The 20,914-nt window shown below is 44.4% G+C and overlaps 1 long non-coding RNA gene across 2 annotated transcripts; it reads right to left on the bottom strand.

Moving 5' to 3' along the window:
- Nucleotides 1-334: 334 nt before the first annotated feature.
- On the bottom strand, nt 335-20,237 carry LOC130256771 (uncharacterized). Of its 2 annotated transcripts, none has more exons than XR_008841185.1 (4): nt 20,134-20,237; nt 16,854-17,177; nt 984-1,152; nt 335-756 (listed from the first exon to the last, which is right to left on the bottom strand). It is a non-coding gene; the product is annotated as an uncharacterized LOC130256771 (long non-coding RNA). The 2 variants fall into 2 exon arrangements; XR_008841184.1 differs by having other exon boundaries at nt 16,854-17,136.
- Nucleotides 20,238-20,914: the final 677 nt, after the last annotated feature.

Genomic DNA, 20,914 nt, shown 5'->3' with positions numbered 1-20,914 from the left:
GCGGCCAATGGCGCGGCGCGTCCCGCCCCTGCGGGCGCTCCCCTTCCCCGGGCGGGCCGCGCCTCCGGCCGGCGCTGCGGCGCGGGGGTCGGCTCTGCTCCGCCCCGGGGCGGGCCGGGCTGCGGGACCCCCCTGGCGAGACCCGCAGGCGCTCCGGGACGGGCGGACAGACGGACAGACGCGCAGTCCCGGTTCCCCCGTGCGCTGCTCCCGGAAAGCCGCTCCCGCAGCCCCAGGCAGCCGCCCGTGGGCACGCTGGAAAGGCTCAGCCTAGAGCACTTTTCCCGAAGCACCTTTTGGAAATCAGCAGGGTAGAGCTCGTTACAGCAGCCAGTGAATTCCCTGATACGTCCTCGTTTCAAGAGTCTTGGTGCTGAGCGGTCAGGAATAATTGCGTGGAAACTGGTAGCTATCAAAGTTGGCTTTCTGAGGCTTGAAAGAAGCAATCAAAGGAAGACAAGGTAGAATGTAACCGGTAACGAAACAACTTTTTAATGCAGCGGGCCCGTCCCCACCCACTGAAATCAGCAGCAACATTCCTGCCGCCTTTAATGAACGCAGGGCGAGGCGTAGCACATCCTTGTCCGCAAAGAGTATGATCATATTATGCATATTTTAACATCCCTATGCTAATAATCATCTTGTATCATTAAGCTTGTCTATTTTAGTCTGTTCATTTTTCCAGTTATTCCAGTTCTGAAAATGGATGGATGGACAGATTTACTTCCTCAACTTCACTTGCCGGTTCTCAAGGCACTAAAAATCCATTAAATGCGGATTAGAAAATATCTAGGAAATGCTTTGTTGTTTTTCCCAAACCACCCAACCAACCACAACATGGATTAAGTGGAAATCTCTGAGAAGGACAATGATCTCCCCTATTACTTCAGCAAATGGGATTTTTGCATGAATGGTGATCAAGCAATGCTACCTCTAGGCAAGTCTCAGAGGAAGGGCAGAAGTTAATGAGAAATCTTGCCTACCGTGTGTCAGTTGCCTTCACAGCCTGTCTGTCGTGTATCAATTAACAGCTCCCTTTCCTGCTTTTAACCAGTTCCTTAAGACTGCTCAGTACCACAGGCATTACTCCTGAACACCATGCTGCTACTTCACACCACAGATTGTAGTAACTTCACTTGACTTCCCTTCTTCCTGGGAAAAAAAAAAAAAAAAAAAAGCCACTAGAGTTCAAATGAAACTGGTTTATCAGGCAAATGTGCAGCTCATACAAATACATCATGTTCTGCATTACAAAGTTTAGTTCAGCATGTTGACCCACTTGTTTCTTCTGTTTAAAGTTTACATTGCAATTGAAACATATTTCTGAAGAAATAAGTATTAATGAAATCCAGTAGTCTAAAAAGTCCCAGATACGCAGTTTTTCAAATCATTATGATACTTGTGGTTTTAACATTAAATATTCCAGATAGTCTTGGCTTAGATACTGAAACCTTGGCTCAGTAGTTGGCCTCACTGGTGACTGGAAAGGCTTGATAACTTTTTTTAAAAAGAGCTATTTACTCTGGATCTTGTGACATTAGATGGTTGTTCTACAGGATCCAGTGCAGTCTTTGCAAAGCATAAACCGAGTATGATGTGACTTACTGGACTGAGCAGAGGGCTACAATCCAGAGGCTTAAAAATCCGCTTACTGTACTGCCATCTTTTTATTTGAATAATGATGATGAAGGGTCTATCATACATGAAGCCCTAGGCACTTTAAAATTGTCTTATATAGAAAATTTCTGTGAGTAGACTTCAATGAAACCTGACCACACCGAGTTTTTCTCCAGGGCTGTAATCCCTGATTTCAAATTTCCTTTCCATTTTCTGTTTTATGCCTCAGAATACAATATCAGTATTTAGCAGGGGGAATAAAGAGATCTCAATCAGTAGTTATTAACATATTTCAGATTATAGTTGATCAGCTTGCATGATATTCATGTTCTTGTCACACATGGAGTTGTTACAGACAGTGTGTGCGATATGGATAAGGAACTTGCCTTGAAACATCTTAAAGAAACACTTTTATATCCTGTGTGGTATGCAAACAAAAAAACCAAAAACCCACCAGACTTCAAATATAATTTTAATTTTCAATTTCCTTATCTTTGAATTCCCTTCCCAGCCCCCTTCACTAAACAACAAATGTTCTATTATTCTGCCCCCCAGGCTATTGTTACATGTGTTCTCAGTATAACGAAAGGGTTTTGTCTAAAGAGGCTGGATCTGAGTCATGTCTTTGCATGTGAAGCAGCTGTACACCTAGGGCACATTCTGTGTTGCTTGAAAATGTGTAATTTTCAGGTTTTTGTGTTAACACTCTTTGAATCCTGTGTCATTTGCAGCAATCAGAAGAAGCTAAGTTGTCTCCGTATTTGCAATCATCACAGAACCATGGCAGCAGACAGACATTAGAAAAGGGCAAGTGGAAATGCCATGGTGAGGATGTTTGGCCTGAAGCAGAAAAAGCCGTTCTGAAAAAAATATTGAAGTTATTAAATCTAAAGGACCATGATACTGAACGCAGCTAAATACTGGGTGGGAGATGCTTAGAACGGACTCATTAGAAAATTTTAACACTTAGAGCAACTTGCTACTCTCTGATACTCTGATACAATGGCAACATCTACAAACCAAATCGGCTTCAGGCAGTTAATACACAGGAATGTTTCCTGGTGAATGCAGAGCAACACAAGAATCTCTCATCAGTAATTCTTTTCATAAAAAAAACCTAAAAAAAAAATTAAAAGCTATATTCAAAACTGTGTGAGCAATACTGAAGAGAATAATGGGCACTTTACACTGCATGGTCATCCCTTTGTCAGCTTGCTGCCTACTGCTGTCCAAATAAAAGGCTTTAGAACATCTTGTATAGGACAAATAACATGTCACTCTCCTCAGTAGCCACTAGAGGAAAGCCAGTTTGCTTTATAACATTCAAAAAATAGCTTATCTATTAACAAAACTTTCATCTCCCCTTTGAAGGCCCTCCTTCATCTAGACTAGAAAAAAAAAGTCTCCTGTTGCCTAAAGTAGGAGGTTGTTACAGTTTGGCAGATAGAATCACTAGTAACTGAAATTTAAAAAGTGTTAATAAACAAGTGAATAATACTGGTTGTGACTATTTGAAGCCATGTGTTTAGTACAATAGATCCCAAGAATCAGCTTTAACTGTCAAAGTCTATATTTAGTCTCCTGCAGGGAAACACTAAGAGATTCCCAATACATTATTTCATGCCCTAGGTTAAAGTACTGCAGCACATATAAATGGTATGACAGAGTGGATAAGGTATGTGGGTAGCACAGTCCTCTACCAGCCTCAGATACATAGGGAACAAAACAGAGTACAATGGAACTGATAAAGGGGCTGGTATCTTAGGCCTGATCGAGCAGAAACTGTGGGAGAGACAGACACAGATAAATGCTCCCTGGGCAAGAAGTGATCAAGAAACGTGTTGTGAAACTTTGTGATAAGATAATGTAACCAGGTGACCTAATGTCATGAAGAATGCATAACCAATGGGAAACTGTTACCAAAATCAGAGCCCTATATAATTGCCATCCATGTAAAACCCTAAATAAGCACCCTGTGCACTCAATAAAATCAGCTTCTGATCCAAACTGGGATGCTCCCCTCTCTCCATCACCAACAAGCTGATCAGTACAAGTTGCCTCCTGGACCTCGCAGCTGTTAGACAGCCCAGTGTGTGAAATCCAAGCTGGCCTCTGCCAGCAGGGCCTCTCAGTGAGCATGGAGAAGTGCTAATGGCACGGGGAAGGACATCGTGTGACATCCTCCTCCGTGCTCTGAGCAGGCAGAGCCCGAGGTGCTCTGGGCAGTGCTCTGCTCCCTGTGCTGGCTCCAGCAGACCCCCAGAGGTGCTCTGGGCAGTGCTCTGCTCCCTGTGCTGGTCCCAGCAGACCCCCAGAGGTGCTCTGGGCAGTGCTCTGCTCCCTGTGCTGGTCCCAGCAGACCCCCAGAGGTGCTCTGCTCCCTGTGCCTGTGCTGGCTCCAGCCTGGCTGTGTAGAACCCAGAGCTGCCCTTTGTGTCTCATGCTGGCTGTGGCACAGGGCAGGCAGCAGCAGCAGCAGCAGCAGCCCCAAGTGATGTTCAGTACCAGACTGCAAACGCACACATCAGAAAAAATAGATGCTGCGTTTGGCTATGAGGAAACAGCCTGCAGCAAGAATAAGCAGCTTTTAACAGTGCTTTGCTAAACCAAGTTATTTAACACGAGTAAGATTCAGTAGGAAAACGTACAGAAACCAGAGAGACAAGCCCAGCTACAGCAGCCCCTCAAATCCAGCTGCAGCAGCCCAGGCACCATCCTGGCACTTCATTGCTCTGTTCCCCACACTGAATTCCATGTCTGAAGCTTCTCATTTTAAAATTTTAAACCTACCTTAAATGACACAGAGCCATCTGAGATCCAGGGCATCTTCCTCAACCTCCCTGACCTCCGAGGCTGCTGTGGCACACCAGAATCACCAGCACATCAGCTGAGGCACCCATCAGGGCAGCACAGCCCTGCTGTGAACGGCTGGGCTCAGCTCTTTCTGCTTTTCCCCGCTCACAGAAGCTGTGGGAGCAGGTGAGCAGCAGCAGTCTGAGCTGGAGGGAGGCCTGACCACACCAAGGCTTTCCTTCTGCAGCACTGGCTGTGCTGGTGATCCCTCAGAGCTTCCCTGGGGCTCTCCAAACCTGGACCCTGGCTGGGGAACTGCAGAGTCCCTCTGCACCGAGGCTGCAGCTGTGCCAGGGAGGGCTGGGAGCTGAACCCCCACCACCAAGGAAATCCAGCCAGAAGGCTCGTGGTCCTACTGCCTCCAAAGCAATGACACCCTATGGGCAGGAGCTCCAAGGCAGGCACTTTTAAATGGTGCCATTTCTGTCAGTTCATGCAAATTCTATTGTAATAAAGCAGCAAATTTTTAATAGCAGTGATCTGTAGACAAACTGACTGAAAATACTTATTGTCACTAATTCCATATACCATAGCCAATGTCTCTTTTTCTGGTCTGTTCTGGTTTCTAGGTATGGTCACACTTTACAAGACAGCTTTTTCATGAGGTACGTGGACCTCCATCTGTATCAGCAAGTGAAGATATATAAAAAACAAAACAAAACAACAACAACAACAAACAACCAAAAAACTACTCAGAAGTAGGAAGAGTAAGGCCTTCACAGCAATCAACAGAATTCTGAAGTGGCCAACTGACTTTCCTGCTATATTCTTGCTTTATATTGAAATAACTCTAAGTGGTCTTTCATTTTTCCAGTTTACTAACACAGGCTTTGTAAAAATAGTTCCATCAATACAAAACAAATTCTTTCATCAGAAGGCCAGTGCCTACTAGAGCAGGACTTCTGTCGGCATGTAACCTTACATCCCACACAGGCAAGTCTCCCACCAGCTATCACTTCCTCTTGCATACTTTATGGGCCTGGACTCATAACCAATATTAACATTTTATTAGCACAACTGGATTGTTAGAAATGTCAGTTTTTAGACGAGGCACCGAGATCCCTTGTGTTATTTCTACCAACTTTTCTAATCAAATACAAAGATCCCATGACACATTTTGACAAAAGTAGGGCACAGCCAGCTTATTTATTCTTTTACTAAAAATAGGCTTCAATGTCCAGCAGGTTGTAATGTGTGAGACAGCACTTCAAGTGTAACAGCTGCTCCTCCTGCCTCGATACATCTGTGTTACCAGCCCCTCTTTGCAATCTGCTAATTACCAAAATCAAACATCAGCCTTCACAAGGAGTTCCCTTTTGCTGAAATGCTTACTATGATTAGGCCAACCACAATTGGGAAAGCAATAAAATATCTTCTCATCCTTACAGGAGGAGTTTCTGACACCCTTCCAAGCACAGCACAGCATGTTTTACATCTCTTGGGTTAATGGCATATTACTATTCTCAGCCAGAGGCAAAGACTAGAGAGAGATTCATTACAGGAAATCCGTCTCTGTTTCAGCCTCTTTGCATATTTATTTTCTAGCTGGCCTTTTTGTTAAGGCAATTCTGATAACAGAGCAGATGTGACAACTGTGAAAACCAGTAGTGATCAGGAATACTATTGAGGCTGTCACACTTTTTAATGACTGTGGATATGAAACACTGTATAATTCAGAATTTCACCTTGAGGAGACTTTCAACTGATGTTTTGTCAAGTTTTCTGAGAGGAGATCATTGTCCAGCCACTGCCACAACAGAGAAAACAGAGTCTTTATCCCTCCAAGTACACAGATGTATTATCCTTTGGGTCAAACACATTTCCTGACCTGCAGTGCACAGTGGGCATCACCTCAGAATTTGGCCATGTGACTTTGAAAACCATGAAAGTCTTGCTCCAACCTAAATCTTTCTTTATCTCACACAAGTTACACATGATGTGCATACCAAAGAAAGAGATAAAAGCAAATGTGTGATATACTGCTGCTACCATAAGACACAGGTACTGCATTGACATTTTGCTAGCCCATGGAAAACATGGTCAAAACAATAATTTCATTGCTTACCACCACACTACATAGCAGGGCAAACTAAAAAAGTTGTCATGAAACCTGAAAAATCCATAAGCACTAGAAAAATGACAAATACTACATGTATCATCATTCCTCAAAAATACCAGTTCTAACTACAAATGGACTATTATTTTGAATCTCTAGCTAAAACCTCAGATTCTAACTTCTTCCCTCTGGTGACTGTGTTGTAATTTTAATACTACTGATGAGTTTCTATTTTTAAAAGGACTACAAATTATACATATATATTGCAGGTAGGCTTTCAAAAGGCATTTACAGATGTCTTATTAACAATGTTTCAAGTCTAATACTAATTCATGTACAACTAATTTCAATGTTTATTTTTCTCTAAAACTAAATCAGTGCAAACAGAGGCATAAGCACACACTGAAATTGGTGAGAAGCAAGAATGTTCAGTTCCCTGCTGCAGGAGACAGAAATAATTTCATCTCAAAGTTCTACTAAATTTCTGATAATCCAGAGCCATGAGTTCCACCCTTGGAAAAAACACATTTCAGAGCAGTGTTATTAACAGGCATTGCTCAAGCAATGCAGGAGAGATTCCTGGAATACTCCTAAAATGCCAGTACATTTTTTGAAGCATTGCTCTGACAGCTTTTCATTGCTAGACAATCCAGTCATCCTGAATCAGGAAGACTTATGTTATTTCTAGGAATTATATTTTAGACAGTTTCTTTGAGCTACAGATGCATCATCCTAATTTTTAGTCTACAAGAGCTAAAATTACTAAATCTGGCAAGATGCCATTAAAAAAAAATTAAAAATTGTTGCAGTGTAAGAGTACAAGTATATTATTATTCCGTTCAAAACTAGAAATTAATCCTGCCTTGCTATTTTGGAAACTCGGGGCTTTGTGCTGAATCCCTTTTTACAAAGTTTCCAGGTATTGATTAACCAAATAAAAGCTGTGTGTTTCACCCTCTCTGCCTGGCAGTCTATCACAACATGTTGAAAGTTTCATTTGTATGACTCATACGCCCTTAGATTAAACAACTATGCAGATGGTGCCAAGTCTTTGTTTATCACAGCTTTGTCAGCAAAACAGAATCATCCAGCAGGTGAATCATGAAATTGCTGTCTGTGTGGATGAGGGAAGCAGAGATGCCAGCTGAACTTCACGCCTCCCAATCTATTTCTCCTTCTCCTCTCCTTCACTGTGTGACTGCAGCCCTGTTCATGTAAGCAGAGCCCTCCCTGCCTTTTCCCCAACACAAAGGCACAGCTCACTTGGCTGCAGCTCTTAAAGCCCTTTAGGCACATCAGAACTGCAGCTGAAGTGGCTTGCTCAGGAGAGTGCACTTGCTGCCTCCCTCTGCGTGGAAAGTGGGGTTCATTTCCAGAATGAGAAGTGCATCCATTTCAGTGGCTCCAGCATTCAGTGTGGAGCTCCCCTGCCTGGAGAGGGCTCACAGGGGGCTTTCATTGCAATTCTGTTCCACTCTGGAGAAAGACTGACAGGGTGGCAGTGCTCAGAGAAGGAGCAGCCATCTGGACAAGGTTAGGTCACCTTCAAAAGAGAGCACATTCCAGCAGCTCATAAAAATGTGGCTCAAGAACACTTTTTCTATTCCTGGAATGTACCTCATTGCCAAAGAAGGTAGCTACCACCAGGAAGATATTCCATGGGGAGCAAACAAATTCTCCTGCCAAAGCCATTCCTCGCTGCTCCACCCCAGCTGATATTACACAAGTTGAATAATGCATGTCAAGGTATTAAGTAACATGTAAACACTTCCAGTAAATGTTTCTACTGCAAGCCTTGCCTTAGCTGGTATTGCTTCCCTCCTGTGATAATGGAAAAACATCTTCCTCAGTTCTTCTGCACCTAAAGCTTATTAAATGAGGCACATCCACCAAACATTGGCTGGTAATCTTCCTCTTGCCCCATCTCCAAGGCAGATTTTAAAGCTCTTGAAAACTCAGAGATGGCCTTCTCTGAAAGCCTCTGATTGCCCTCACAGCCCATGCAGTGGGGAAAGCTGATGTCTCAGGAGTATTGCAGTTCTGGTAATACCCTAAAGAACAGATGACAAATGCCAATGGAAGCAAGCTGGGGGTTTTCTCCTCCCACCAAGGATGTTTTATATGAGCCTTGTCTTCCCATTGTGCATTGCCCAACAGTGTTCCCCACCCCAATTTTGAGAATATGTGTTATCACATATTTTTCCAAGGGGAGCCACAGTTCATTTCAATCTGGAAGAGGAAATCTCCTTGGAATTTAGTGTCACTTTAGGCATGCCCACTGCTTCCACAGTGTATGCCAGTAATTCCTTCTGCTTTACTGCCTGGGACACTCCATAGCAGGGGCAAAGGCAGTTCTGAGCCAACTGACCCAAAGGGGACATGGTTACTCACATCACTGGGATGAAGATGGGCTCTTGAATCACCTCCATGAGACTGAGAATCATTAGTCCCAAGGGAGAACTGCCCAAGGAAATTTCTGGGATTGTCCACTGGCATTGGTACTTTTGTGAGGGTTTTCTGTAGGAGAGACTGACCTAGAGTCAAGTATCCAAGAAACTCCCAGGGAACACCACCAAATTCCACTCTGAAAAATACCTGAGCAATTAGTTTAAGCAGAGCTGTTAAGTAAGAAGGGAACCCCATGCATCTTCTGTAACTTTTTCAATGTATAAATTATTTCATTTAATGTCTGTTAACTGCACAGGGCTGAGAGCTGTACATTGAGTTGGATTGTTTCTTTTCCATAATTGTTTTCCTGGCAACTGATTGCAGCCCAGCTGACAGTGTGACACCAGTAGCACTAAACACTACTTAGATCCAAGGGTCTAAGTCTCTGCAATTGGTAAGAAACATGCTCCTGTTTGGACAATAAATGGAAAGCAGAAATACCAGTGAACGACCTCCTCCAAGCCTTCTCTGCCCCCTGCTTCCAGCAGCAGACTTTTGTGCCTGATCTCCCACGTCTAGAAGAGAAATAATGGGAATATCACAATTCCCAGCAGCAAGGCTTCCCACCTCTGTGATAACTACAACACCAGCATCAGTGAGTGTCCAAATACCATAAAGCACAGGGGAACTGAAATTACACCCACTATGGCCAAATCAGGTCACAATTATGTGACAACTGTTGTGTACATCTCAGGAACTGATACAGGCTTATTTTTTTGTCTGGGCTGATCAGGACAGGCACAAAGCAAAACCCATGCCAGAAGGAGCCCAGCCTGCTCAGAAGGTTGTTCAGGACATGGTTAATGATTGTATTACAGCTATCACAGAAATGCCAGTGCTCAGTAAGGAATGTTGTGAAGAAGGGTTTCCAAATGCTACTCCCAGCTGCTTTTAGTTCCCCTACAGAAAAACTATTGGAAAGACCAAACCACCCACAAACACCTTTGGAGAAAGCTTTGGCAAGCCACTGCTGCTTTCCTAAGAAAGGGTAACTCACTGCAGCATTAATTTTTCCTTATGTTCTGAAATAACCTTTTTTTGATGAAAGACTAATAAAACTACTGATTCCCAGACTTCTAAAAATGTTAGGGCTAAGTGACCACTCAGAAAGACCAGTGGTGCCTAGACTTCTCAAGACCTGAAAAGTTCACCTTTTCATAAAAGCTGTTCATTTTTCAGCTGGGGCACCAAAGCTCAGGTATAAATTCCTGGTTCAGAGAGGAATGTGATGACAGCACAGGAAATGCATTTGCACTGTCCTTTTTCCTCTCCACCCACCCACCCACCACCTGCAAAGCAGAATTGTGCTGCCCAGCTCCTGCCTGGATCCCTCTCCACAGGGCCAGGGGAAGAGGGACAGGGGCAACTCCACAGCAGTTTGGCGTCCTAGCTCTCAGGGCATGCAAGAAGTGCCAGAGCTGAGCCTGTCACACACCTAGCTTGTGGCTATGAAGCAGGAAGGCCAAGACTGGATGGTAATGACAGTCTGTACACATGGAAATGTTTACATACCTGACTGTACACAGGCCTGTGTCCTTACTGCTGTGTGCTCTCTCTCAGAGCTTGGAGCAGAGCACTTTGGCAAACCTGTTTCAGCTGCAGTGATTCATCCAGGCCTCACACTGCAGAGAGCTGCTAAAGCAGAGCTGTGATGTAAGGGTCCCACACAAATCCTTTCCAGCCTTTCTAGTGCCCCCACACAATGGACAACAACAATAACTCACTGAAACTGAAACTTCAAGTACATCCTTACGGTGTCAGTAAACTACATTTAGAATTCCTTTTGTCAAGTACAATTTTCAGTTACAGTGAATCAGTTATGGTTGGGACTAGACAGGTGTTTCAAAACAGCAAAAAAAGTATCAAGTGTCACCTCTCAAGCACCTTTGTTCTCAAGCACCATTAACAACAGAGCAAATCCCTGGAGCAGTCACAATACAGGGAAAGAAGTCTCTCCATCTCAGTGAAAAAAAGTCTCAATTCATGAAATAGCACCTGTAAACTTCCAACTCATCCTGTGCTAATTCCTTCATATAATAGATTCAAAATAACTTCTTAAAACACTATAGTTAAACATTAGGTTTTTTTTCTTTGATAATTTAAACTAAAGATGTTTATTTAACCTCTCAATCTTGACTCTCATGCTAAATATTCCTCTGAGAAAAATTCTGAATAAAGAGGGAGGCATACTTCACCTCTTTTAATCTTAGTCACATCTTAAACTACCATTATGACAGATATATGTTAAAAAGAAATACACACAGATATGAAAAACAAGATTCTGTTATGGCATGTCAGGTTTTCTATCAAAGAACATGTGATTACACTTTGTGGTTTAACAATTTTCAAACCTAAGAATTGATGATGCTCAGCTAAATTATTCATAAAATATGCCTTGAAAAACAGCATGATTTTGTTTTGCTGTTTTCTCTCCTTCCCCCACAAACAGCTGGGGGAACAATCATGCAGTTCTATAGTGGCTTGGCCGTATGAACTCTATTAAAAAACTGATTATTTCAAGTTGTTAAAGATCAGGTGATAACCTCCCCCAAAAGATGAAAAAATGTGAACCGACATAATTAGTATCTGATAGAAGTGGGGCTGTTGCACTGAGTGAACGCTGAATTAGAATGATAATGCAGGGAGGCTCAACAAAAGCAGCTTTGTGTTTCTCCCTGCAGCCGGTAACAGCTCCTGCAGGGGCTGTCCCTCCCAGCATGTGGAACTCTGCAGGACTGGAACACTGGCTTTTCCACACCCTGCTCAGATGTACCTGGCAAGGGCTTCTACATGCTACACATGTGTGGGACAGTGTTTAAATAACTCCTTCTGTGCTGGCTGAGTAAGTCAGCCCCGGTAAGGAAACTCTTACCTCCCCAAACACACCTCACCCCGTGCCCGTGGCACTGCCTGCAGAAAGCTCAGCTGCCCAGCACTGCTCCTCCCTGCCTCCACCAAAAACGGGCTCTGTCCCTGCAGCTCGGGCTGGTGGCATGTGCTGCTCCAGGTGACACTGGCTCTTCACTAGCAACCTGCCTTTTCCATGCCCAGAAAAGCACACTGTGTTTGGGTCTGCAGTGGCTGATCCCACATACCCTCACCTGGAACTTTGCACACACACAAATCCTGATGAGTCCAACACCCTTTCCAAGCCAGTCTGCCCCTAGCATATGTCAGCTTCTGTTCATTTTGCCCTTTTCCAATTCATCCCATGTTGCATTTTGGCTATAGGAGAGCAGCAAAAAGGATAACACAACATAGTTCCTCGTGGAATGGAGAAGCAAAAGAGAGAGAGAGAGCTTTATTTAAAGAAACACTGCAGTTTTATAGGGTAGTTCATGCAATACCTGAACAGAAAATACTCATTGGTCCAAGAATGCAACACCTCTTTGAAAACATGCTTTCTGCAAAACATCACATCTCTCACGTCTCCAGCAGGTGTTTAATCACTGTTATAATTTCTTGTCCTTGAGCAGGCTGAGAAATCCAAGGCTTCAAGGCTGCTTTTACCCTGCTCCCAGTAGTATCCAACGACAACCCCATCTGTTTATGGTCTTTCCATCTAGTTAAATATGATTTTCCAAGGTTTCCAATTCATCATTTTCCTTGTTTTTTTCCCTATTTGATGTCCAGTTAATGATATTAAATGGAAATTTATTAAAGAACTATCTTAGCTCAATCTCTTCCCACATTTTTCTCCAAATTGGCTATGACCTTTGCAAAGGTATTTAGCAGAGTCAAATTATTTTTCCCATTTTTGTCAGCACGGATTTTGAAATCATTACCAAATTGTTTTTGTTACATCAAATTTTTAAAAAAAATGTTCTCTAGCTAAGCCGACATATTTTAGTCTAATCCCTTAAAAGTGCCTTACAAGAAGTACACAGTGGAAAAAAACCAAAAAAAGTCTGGTTTGTGGCCAAAATTCCACCTTGACATGAAGCAGAAGGGGAAGAAAAATTAAATCTCTTGAATAGTATTTCCCAAGTGTTTACTAAGAATTGCTTGCTTTCCTAGTCTCAACTCCACAGTAGTCTCAAATCAACAATGCCACATCTGGGTTTGATGAGCTCTGTTGAAAATCTGTTGAGACAACCCCTCATTCTGCTGCCCTGCCATCTCCAGTAAGTTCTGCATCCGTGGCACACACACAAATTGTTTATTTCCCACAGCTCACATTAACCTCTGACTGCTCTGTTGGTTCTGGGTGCCAGGGTGGAGTCAGGAGACCAGCTCAAATATCTTCTTACAGTTGCTGCTAAATCATAACTGTTTGAAAAGATTAAGTGTGACAGGTCAGAGAGAGGAACAAAGAGTTTTATTCATGGAGAATCTTACTAGCCTTCAAAGCAAGTCATATGAGAAATATATGAATACATACGTTTTTATAGTTCCTGCCTAAATTAGAAACAAGATCAGAAACCTCAATGTCCCTCATGAACTCCTTCCTGTTTCCCCATGTTCTTCTATCCACTTTGGATGATACACTGTTCCCTTTATTTCTCTTCTTCCTCCTCTTGTCCCTCCTTGTCCCCTGTCACCCCTCTTTGCACATCCTGCTCTGTGACTCTGCAATCACTTGCAAGCCTGTGTTGGATTCAGAGATGCAACACCCCAAGATCTGCCACTCTGTGAATCTAGGAATTGCCAGCTGTGAATTTTCCATCTTGCCTCCCCCAAAGAAGCAAAGTGAGTATAAAGCCAGACTCTAGCCCTCCTTAATAAGTGGTGCTCAAACACACTTCACAGCAAGGTAAGAAACAAGCAAATTAATATCGTATGTGACAGAAAATTGCCACATTAAAAAATGCAAAATTCCCGAGGAAAAAGGCCATTTCCTCACCCTCTGGCTTTGGAACTAGACCAGGGTAAACTAAGTGGGTGAGGCAGAAGTGCTGGACATTTGAACCCCTATCAAGGGGAAAAGAAAAAGGGGGAAAACAGAAAAAAAAAAAAAAACAAAACAACCAAAAAGACAGAAAACAAGTTAAAACTGTTTGCCTTAGGGCCATTCAAACAGGGCAGGTATGTTAGAAACCACTTCTGCTTGTGGGATAAAGGTTTTTGAAGTCAACTAGGGCAATAATTTCAGAAATATAGTAAAATACAGATAGTGCCTTTTGATTCAGAGAGAAGACAGAGCAAGAGACAAACTTCTGGCTGGACAAAAAAATCTTCTTGCAAGAACAACCAGCTCTAAAAAGGGTAAAGAGAGCAACAGCAGCTGCTTAGATTTACATTGATGTCAGAACAGAATTGAAACCAGCCAGTATCTCTAACTGGTACCTATTGCTACATTGGTGGGTCTAAACAAGTTTACAGCCTCAGAAGACTGCAATCTCCCTTCCACACAGGAAAGGAAAATCGTTTCTTTTAGAGGAACTCAGAATTGCTCAACTCTAATTAATCTTCTAAAACAGGAAATCCCTGCCAGCACAGGTGGAACTATAACACACTGGCTGTGCAGCTGGGGAACATGAAAAATGGGATTTCCGTGTTCCCATCTCACCCATCAAAAACAGAGCTGGTTAAACAGGCAGCTGAAAAATCTGAAAAGAAGAATGCAAGTAAAAAAACTGAGAGGGAATTTAGGAAGTCACTAGGTCATTCGTAAGAAAATTCCCTACAGTGTCAAGGATGGTTTGAGCCCTTTTGAGGAAGCTGCCATCACTGAGAGCAGAGTTTTAGGGCAAAGGAAACTCATCTGAATCTGGATTTTAGGAACCAAAATTGAGAGGGCACTCTGCTGCCTTCTGAAAGAGCCCTGTAATCTGCATGGACAAGTCCAGTTACCCTCAGCCAGCCCTTTGTTCTCTGTAATTGCTATGTTTAAATACAGTTTACACTGTTACTCACTGGACCACATCACAAAAGATGAATGTCAGGATAGACATTCTTTTCCCATTGAAATGTTACTTGAGTTAAAAGTCAAGACAAGAAATGGACATTTCTTTTTGATACTTACTTGTCTGCAACATTATAATTGTGGAGGCATGTAGAAAAGAGGGATATAAGCAATTATTTACATTGCTACACATTTCTGTTTGTCTAATTGAAGTCAAAAGACTTAGGGACTTTTAGATGGAGATGACACAGCTGCTTGTAGGGTATGCCCTGCACTCTGCTCTGAGCACTAGGGCTGTGCTTAACTTCAGCTAAGGATAAACAGTATTTTTCATGGCAGCTTACTTTTTAATTTTATTTTATTTTGTTTTATTTTTTGAACAATCTGGTCCAGTGGAAGATGTCCCTGCCCATGGCTGGGGGGTTGGAACTAGATGATTTCTAAAGTTCTGTAAGGTCCTTTCCATCCCAGACCATTCTGTGATGCTGTGACTGGGTGACATCAAGCACCACAAAACCATCTGTATCAGAAGAAAGACACAGGGCAGATTCAGAGAAACTAAAAAAAAAATCGTATCTTAAATGAAAACAACTAACACAAATAGTAGCACCAAAGCTTTGTTTAGACTAGGGGAAGTCCAGCAAGTCAGTGATAAAAGAAGTCTCAGGGTGGGGTACTGAAAGGTGTGTTTTCACCAGAAGAGCAGTGCTCTCAGTATAAAAGAACCTGAGTACTTCCAACCATAGGAAGTGACCCTCACTCATCTGATGTGCCAGACCAAGTGGGTAACAACCAAAACCAGATGAATTTCCTTTAACTACAAGTACACCTTCAACACTTGCTCACTGGGGGAAAAGATAAATACACTTACTATTAATAAAAATAACTCTGGGAGACCATGACATTTTTTTTCTTTTCTACACACATACACAAGTTCTCTCTATTTAGGCTATTAGAAGACTAATTTTCTCACACATACATTTCAGTCAATATAACAGATATTTGCATCGTTATGTTACTTTCTCTTGAATTTATGTTTCATTGAACCGTTTCTAAAGGTCATTGAGCCCACAGGACACTGTTGTAGTCAATGTGGTTTTCTAAGGAAGGCATGCTTGGAAATTACCTGAGCACATGCAGTGGAGGCAGTAAAAAGAGCAAGATTACTCAGCTGGGCTTTCATTTCAGCCTGGATGCTGTGTTCCAGCAAGAAAGTAACACATGATGCCAGTCAGAGCCACAGAACCTCGGCTGCTCACAATTTAATGCTGCCATGTGCATTGCCAGCACCATGTCAGAGCTGTGAGGAACCTGCCACAGGAGGCTGCAGGTGTATCAGAAGTGCAAGCTGCTCCAAAATGTACACCTGCCCTTCACCAGCCTCACAGCCATTCTCAGTCTGACTCTGTGATTCAGGCTGCTACACTCAATACTGAAGGGAAAGGTATAGGAACAACTGAAAACTATTTTCCTCCTGGCCTACTAGTGAAATGCTTAATTGAAGGAAAAGACAAAGATTTAACAGATATGTTCTTCCTCTTAAGATGGATTGGTAAAATACAGAATTTAACGTTGGGCAACTGCAGAACTGAGATAATGTCATGATGTTTTGCTTTCTACAAGATAAAAGGAAAACCCTGGTTGTTATATTAAGAAGGGAGAAGGATTTAAATAAATATCTTAACTTCCTGGCAAATTACAAGGTTTAGGTCAGCTCCAAAAGGAATTTGTGTCAGCTGGAATAAGGCATCTATGTGAAAGATTAATAAGAATGAAAACCAACTTAAAAAAGTAGAAGTAATGCTTGTTGAATTTATCATCACCTGTAAGACTGGTTATGTTAATAATCCTTCATGTTATGCCAAGTAGACTGAAAATAATTAATAGTTCACAACCTTCCCACAGAAGTTTCAGTGCCACTGTTGTTCTGACTGTTGACAATAAATACAAAGCACAATGCCAAATATTCATAAATTCCTGGTATATGAGCAACCTCCATGAAAAGTAATAAAAAATGTAACAGTCCAGCATTACCCTGTGAGTTCCTGGATGGCAGACTCAGTGGGGAGTTTCAGCCTCAGTGTTCACAGCTCTTCAATGAAGTCCATCTGCTCACAGGCTGGAGAAGCAGATCCAAGGCGTGCACTCAGGGCTCTGCAGCTGAGCTCTGCTGAGCCACCACAAACGGACAGGAAGGAGTGAGTGATGAGAACCAGGCTGCTGCCAAAGCTTGGCTGATTGTGCTCTTCAGGGGTACTGTTAAATCCTGAGGGCTCTCTGTCTCACGTGCAAGCTCCTTCCTCCTCGCCTGAAGCAGCTGTGAAACAATGTTCACCTCAAACCAGCAATAAGGAATGTCTGCAAGGGCACAGCACCGTGAGAGAGGATGGAGAGGAAGAGAAGGAAATTAAGAATAAAGCAAAAGATGGAAGGGAGGAAGGTCAGAAGGTTGTTTATAAGCTTACAAGATCTCTAAAATAAAGTCACACCCCAGAAAGATGCAGGTGGCAAACTGATCTCATTAGAAAAAACACAATGGTTCAGAGACAAGGTACATCTCTGCCAGGATCCTGTTTCCAGTACTAGTCATACCCAGATGTTGCACAGGAAGGTTCCCAGCCACACTGTTTGACAGACTGTCCTGGGCTCCCTAAACTAGGACACAGACTTTAATATGACTCCTGAAGGACAAGCCAGAAATATTTGGCTAAAATTCATTGCCAACTTAGAGAAACACTGCACAAGGAAGAAATAAAATCTACTATTTAGAACATGGTCCCCACGGTTATCAAGTTTAGAACCCGCCCATGGCATTTTTCCTTGGAAACAGCACTTGGTGCAGCACACAGCATCCCTACAGACAGCCAAAAAACTCTGATATAGGCCTGAAAGTGTGAGAAATGAACCTGGCTGCTCATTGCTCTGTTAGCCTAGGAACTGGGCAACTGGTGTGGCAACAGCATCAAATCCACCAAGGTGTGAAAGGACTGCAATATCCACCTGCACCATGCAGACTTTTGGGGCAAAGCAGAAAGATTTACACATCCACCCACTCTTAGGGAAGAGAGTGCCCCACCAGGATGACGTGGCAGTCAGAGTTTCACTCATGGATGCTGTCAAGGCAAGAAATGGACAAGACTGACTGCATTCATTCCTCATCCCTCCATTAATACTGGATCATAGGAAGTGCTGCCCAGGGCTAGTCAAAAAACTCCTTTCATTATGTTTTTCAATTGAAAATTTTGTCTTTCTCCTAGGGAAAAAGAAAACCAAAAAACTTTCCATTAAAGGCCCTCACTCTGTCAAGTATTTAATTTCTAAAAACACCAAGACCTACTATGTTTTTGTTTTCAACAAAAACTTGTTTTTGAAGTGGTGCCTCACCGGAGCTGTGGTTCAGTTGCCAGAGCACACCTCCCACGAGGTGTGAGATCACACAGAGGGGAGGTGATGACACCACTGGGGAGATGCAGCCTGGCCAGGGCAGCCAGGCTGCAGCTGAGTTAAAGCTGTCAATCAAAAAGTATTCAGATTTTAGAAAGTCTACTGCAAATGTTGACAAAAGTAATGTGCTTCGCTTTAAATTTCTCTGCAAAATAATGCATTTGGTGATCGTGTCTGTTCTTCACCATTTCTGGGCACTCCTGAAGCTGCCACTCATAAAAGTGGAGTGAGCAGGAAACTGGAGGCTCCAACAACACCATCACCAGACTCCTTTCATGCTTGGCAATTCTTCTCCTCCTCAAGCCTTTCAGCTCCGGTATCTGGCCACTCATTGCCAAAAGGGACTGAGCTCCCAGGGAACGCTCTGACAATGTCAAAGATTAACTCACTGATCCTCGTGTTACAAAAACTTACTGGAACACTGCCTGTAAGCCTTTAATATAGATTCTGATCCGAAGGCAATGGACAACCCTAACAGCAAAACTTGGCGCCTCAGCAGCTGTCTGAGCTCTCTGATGGGATGTGAAGTCTCCGAGAAGCAGCCCAAGAGCACACAAGCATCTGCAATCAAAGCTCCATTCTTATCAGACCCCTCCCAGTCTGCTCGAGCTTTACCAGATCACTCTCGTAAACTCCCTCGTTACAATTGCCAGTAGAATACAATAGCCTGAACTGAAAACATCCCCGGTCTACCAAGAACCCACTCTGAAGGACAAACTCACTGATAATGCTGAGCCCAGCTCATAGGATGAGACACTGATTGTCTCAGTACTCTAAGTGAGCAGCTTAATTGGAACAGAAAAACAGGGCGATGAGTCACAGCTAAGGAAAGCACCTTGCTGAGGAAGACACACAACATCAATGCTTTACATCATTAAAAAATTTGAGGTTACTCTTTAGGACAGCACACGTGGAAAATATTTCAGGGAAAAAAAAAAAAAGATGAAATGTTGTTTAATTGGTGAATTCTTGCCATTAACACCCTAAACGGTCTGACACATGCTGGCGGGCAGGAGGTGTCAGCCTCAGACACGCTGCCAGCCACACTTCCCCACTCCCAGCAGCTGCCAGATCTCGCTGAGGTTTTAAAGTTCCCCAACTGGAGGCCCTGTTCCCTTTATTTTCTGGTAAATTAGACACTGTAGTCACATCTCCTTGGTGGGTTTGATTTTATTTTCTATTCTTTCTTCTGCTTCTTTTTTTTTTTTCTTCTGGCTTCTTTTTGAAGCAGTAACATCTGATTTTATACAATCCTAACCTATCTTCTCATCTTCCCCCCCCCCAAAAGGGAAAGAGACTCCAGAAGCACCCTAGGGAATAGGGATTCTCGGAGGACTGGGAAGTTGCCACTGCAGTGGGACTGGAGAGTTTTTCACAGCGCGAAAAGCGCCAGCAGCGAGAGGGAGGGGACGCACCAGGAGCGGGCGAGGAGCGGTCAGCGAGCAAGAGCGGGACGGACCCGCAGCTGCAGGCGGTGCTGGACCCTCGGCTGGACCGCGGCAGAGCGGGGAGCGCTCACAGGGACATCCCGGCTCGGGGCAGTCTCAGGAGCGCTCACAGGGACATCCCGGCCCGGGACAGTATCAGGAGCGCTCACAGGGACATCCCGGACCGGGACAGTATCAGGAGCGCTCACAGGGACATCCCGGACCGGGGGCAGTCTCAGGAGCGCTCACAGGGACATCCCGGCCCTGGACAGTCTCAGGAGCGCTCACAGGGACATCCCGGTCCGGGGCTGTGCCGGGAGCGCTCACAGGAACATCCCGGACCGGGGCAGAGCCGGGAGCGCTCAGCCGGGGCTCCCACTCCTGTGAAGGGGTCGGGGGAGGTCAGAAAAGAAGCGAAGCAATAACGCGAGCCGCGGTCCTACCCGGCCGTGCCTCCCGCAGCCTCGCACCGCCAGGGCGTCCGCGGCTCCGGCTGCCCCAGCCCGCCCCGCCCCGGGCCGGCCGCCGCCTCTTCCTCCTCCTGCGGCTCGGCGCGGCCCCGAGGAGGCGCAGGGACAGCGGCAGCGTGCTTGGCCCTGGCTGGCCCGGGCAGTGCGGCTCACGCCCCGCTCCCCTCCCGCTGCCGCCCGGGACAGTTCCTCGTCTCCCCGGGCATTGGCACTTCCCGGGGCACTGCCACGGCCACTGCCATTGCCACTGCCACCGCCAGTGCACAGCCTGGCGCTGCCCCAGAGCCACACTGCACCTTTGGCCCGGGCACAGGAACAGCCAGCCCCCTCAGTTTACAGGCATAATCTTTTCAGCCACAACTTTGCACTTGGTAGTGAAATACTGAGTCACATCAAATGTTACCCAGCGGTTCTTTTATCTCGTTCTCTGAGGAAAGGTGATTATTGCAATAAAATCTGCTGCTTTGTTTCATGCCAGTCTCCATTTCCTCAGAGGAGCTGCCTGGAAAGCTTCAGGTGACGTGGGGGGATGCAGGGTCTGGGTCTGCCACAGCCAACTGAGGGTACTGCTTCCTTGCCATCCATCTCCTCTTCTCCCAAGCAGCTCCCAGCATGGCCTTCAGCCAGCCAGCCACCCACAGGGCCTGCCTTCCTCACAAACATGCCACAGGCTTCCACCTACCACAGAAACTCCCGTGGAAAGCACTGCCATCCCCTCAGGCTGACACAGGGCATCCCACAGACACACCCTGCA

Source organism: Oenanthe melanoleuca, chromosome 9 (genome assembly GCF_029582105.1).
Source record: "Oenanthe melanoleuca isolate GR-GAL-2019-014 chromosome 9, OMel1.0, whole genome shotgun sequence".
Lineage (NCBI taxonomy): Eukaryota > Metazoa > Chordata > Aves > Passeriformes > Muscicapidae > Oenanthe > Oenanthe melanoleuca.
Note: the sequence above shows the minus strand (reverse complement) of the source record. Positions and strands in the feature narration are given on the sequence as shown.